We start from the raw sequence: 4,120 nt of genomic DNA on the forward strand, positions 1-4,120 counted from the left end.
CCTCCCTGTAGGCTGTCTCGTCATTGTTGGTAATCAAGCCTACTACTGTTGTGTCGTCTGCAAACTTGATGATTGAGTTGGAGGCGTGCCTGGCCATGCAGTCATGGGTGAACATGGAGTACAGGAGGGGGCTAAGCACGCACCCTTGTGGGGCCCCAGTGTTGAGGATCAGCGAAGTGGAGATGTTGTTTCCTACCTTCACCACCTGGGGGCGGCACATTGACCAATTCGGCACATTTGGGCAGACTTGATACAAAATAGTTCAGTATTGCAATGCTTCACTGGATCAATCTGAAACTTTGTACACACACTGCTTGCCAAAATCTAAATTGCGCCTAAACTGCAATATTATATTGTGGCCTTTCTCTTGCATTTCAAAGAATGTGTTATATTCTCCTACATTCATTTGACATTTCCACAAACTTCAAAAAGTTTCCTTTCAAATGGTATCAAGAATATGCATACCCTTGCTTCAGGTCCTGAGCTACAGGCAGTTAGATTTGGGTATGTCATTTTAGGCGAAAATTGAAAAAAAGGGTCCGAAGTCACATAATAACTTGCACAGATTGACTCTTCGTGCAATAGTGTTTAACATTATTTTTGAATGACTACCTCATCTCTGTACCCCACACATACAATTATCTGTAAGGTCCCTCAGTCGAGCAGTGAATTTAAAACACAGATTCAACCAAAGGGAGGTTTTCCAATGCCTCGCAAAGAAGGACACCTATTGGTAGATAGGTAAAAATAATAAAAGCAGACATTGAATATACCTTTGAGCATGGTGAAGTTATTAATTGCACTTTGGATGGTGTATCAATACATCCTGTCACTACAAAGATACAGGCGTCCTTCCTAATTCAGTTGCTGGAGAGGAAGGAAACCACTCAGGGATTTCACCATGAGGCCAATGGTGACTTTAAAACAGTTACAGAGTTTAATGGCTGTGATAGGAGAAAACTGAGGATGGATCAACAACATTGTAGTAACTCCACAATACTAACCTAATTGACAGAGTGAAAAGAAGGAAGCCTGTACAGAATACACATATTCCAAAACATGAATCCTGTTTGCAACAAGGCACTAAAGTAATACTGCAAAAAAATGTGGCAAAGCAATTCACTTTTTGTCCAGAATACAAAGCGTTATGTTTGGGGCAAATCCAATACAACACTCTCCATATTTTCAAATATAGTGGTGGCGGCATCATGTTATGGGTATGCTTGTATCTCTCGAGTGGCGCAGTGGTCTAAGGCACTGCATAGCTGTGCCACTAGAGATCCTGGTTCGAATCCAGGCTCTGTCGTAGCCGGCCGCAACCGGGAGACCAATGGGGCGGCGCACAATTGGCCCAGCGTCGTCCAGGGTAGGGGAGGGAATGGCCGGCAGGGAGGTAGCTCAGTTGATAGAGCATGGTGTTTGCAACACCAGGGTTGTGGGTTCGATTCCCACGGGGGGCCAGTATAAAAAAAAAAAAAATGTATGCACTAACTGTAAGTCGCTCTGGATAAGAGCGTCTGCTAAATGACGTAAATGTAAATGCTTGTAATCATTAAGGACTGGTGAGTTTTTCAGGATAAAAAAGAAACGGGATGGAGCTAAGCACAGGCAAAATCCTAGAGGAAAACCTGGTTCAGTCTGCTTTCCACCAGACACTGGTAGATTAATTCATATTTCAGCAGGACAATAACCTAAAACACAAGGCCAGATCTACACTGGAGTTGCTTACCAAGAAGACAGTGAATGTTCCTGAGTGGACGAATTACAGTTTTGACTTAAATCTACTTGAAAATCTATGGCAAAACCTGAAAATGGCAATGATCAAGAACCAATTTGACAAAGTTCGAAGACATTTGAAAATAATATATGGGCAAATGTTGCACAATCCAGGTGTGGAAAGGGCTTAGAGACTTACCCAGAAAGACTCACAGCTGTAATCGCTGCCATAGGTGCTTCTACAAAGTATTGACTCAGGTGTGTGAATACTTATGTAAATTCGATTTTCTGTATTTCATTTTCAATACATTTGCAAACATTTCTAAAATCATGTTTTCACTTTTTAATTATGCGGTATTGTGTGTAGATTGGTGATTTTTATTTATTTAATACATTTTGAATTCTGGCTGTAAATGTGTAATAAGTCAAGGGTTATAAATACTTTCTGAAGGCACTGTATGTGCTACTGAAATTGTAGATGGTTAAATTATGTAAGAACAATAGTGTAAATATTATTTTATAACAAATGTGTTTTCCTGAATTGTATGGTGTATTACTTTTAACATATATGCCAAACATCCCCTTTCATTTAACTGTGTATCCGCCAGATTCTTTCCAGACGGCACACACAAATGAGCCTAATCATAGCCTAAGACTTACCTACCGGTACATACAGTGGCTACTTGATACTCTTATTAGGCATACTTAAGACAAGCAAAAAGTGGAATGCAAACTGTGCAAACAGCGGTTTGCTCATAGTTCAACAACGAATATGACATACCACTTGAAAACAGTAAGTTAGCCTACTCTGTAGTTGCATGCTAAAACATTGACAGGTTTTATATGCTTGACAGTGATCGCTGCAGTGGCGCTCCCCAAGGTGCTGAACTGAATCTTCAGTGAGCGCTTTCTCCCGCGTTTCACTTGGCCTTCTCAAATATAGTTACAACAAGGCCTATTGTGTAGTCTATTACCGGCAACATCAGGAGCATAAAGGCAGAATATGCGAAGGTCAGCAGCAGCGGGAGGAGGAGGGTCAGAACAGTTTCTTTCCTTCTGGTTATCTTTCTCTCTGGCTTCCTCTTGAGTCATTTGTGTCTTAAAGCATCAGAAAAGCTCAGTGCATATAGTTAATTTTATTAAAACACATAGGGTGTGTCTATATATGGAAAAATACACATTTAAAAATGTTGACCAATCGATTGGTCGAAAGAACCAAGAATTTCTAAACCAAATCATTTTTGAAATGTAAATGGTATGTTATAGAAGTGTCCATTTTTTTAGCGATTTCACTTGGTTTTGAGAAACTTAAGACCACCCGCAATAGACTTCCTCATTGCTCGTTCTGCAGTATAGGAGCTATGGGAAAAAAGGCTCCAAAAACACCCAAATACATCCTTTAGAAACGGCAATGCTCTCAGTATAGTGATGCAGGTCTTTAGATGTTGTACACATGAAATTGTGTTATTCCGAACTTTATTCACAACATTATATTCCATTTTATTATTCGACTCAAGCCATTTCCCCTACCAGCTGTGCTGAGCAGGCTACACAGAGAAGCAGCATACTGCAGAACTAGCAATGAGGAAGTCTATTGCGAGTGGCCAAGTTTCTCAAAACCAAGTGAAATCGCTAGTGTGTCTGGACCCTTCTACAACATGCCCTTTACATCAAAAACAGATTTGGTACAAATTCTGAACCAATCCTTTAAGACTGCAGCTCAATTCCAAACCCACCTCTTGCCACTATCCCCAAGGCACTAGTGTAGACCTAAAATGATATGATGTAAGCAATATGGCAAAAGTCACCTAGCCAATCAGAATGATAGTTGGAACAAACACCATATTGCTTACCTATCCAATCCAAGTGTAGGGCCTAGGGATCGATTTGGAATTGGGCATATAGCTCTTGAAAATGCCCCTCCACCTTACTACAGAACCAATCCAATGATCGTATCAATGCTATGGTATAAACATTGAAATGTTATAGTACAATTGGAATAAATCTTGCCAGTGGTTAGAATGTCATGCTGTGAATGCTTTCAGTGGAGATAAAACAAGGATGCTGACAACCTTCACTCACAAACAATTCCTTAAAGCACTGCTGACCTGGGATGTGCTATAATTATCCTTCATAGCACTGGTTCCCAAACTTTTAAATGACTGGAGGACATGGTGAAAATCATCATCTACAACTCTCCCTCAGATCCTCAATAACATGAATTGAGTTGAGTTACCCAGTGTCCCATATTTGAGTTGAATGTCTGTAAATGAGCCTCCCCTGTAATAGAGACTCAGGCTCCCTTCACAGGGACATTTATCATCTTATACATGGCAACACTGACACATGCTCCAATTAATGTATTGAATACCAGTAAGTGACCTATCACAAACAGATACATACC

The sequence above is a fragment of the Coregonus lavaretus genome (genome assembly GCF_964263955.1).
Source record: "Coregonus lavaretus genome assembly, chromosome: 7".
In the NCBI taxonomy this organism is placed as follows: Eukaryota; Metazoa; Chordata; class Actinopteri; order Salmoniformes; family Salmonidae; genus Coregonus; species Coregonus lavaretus.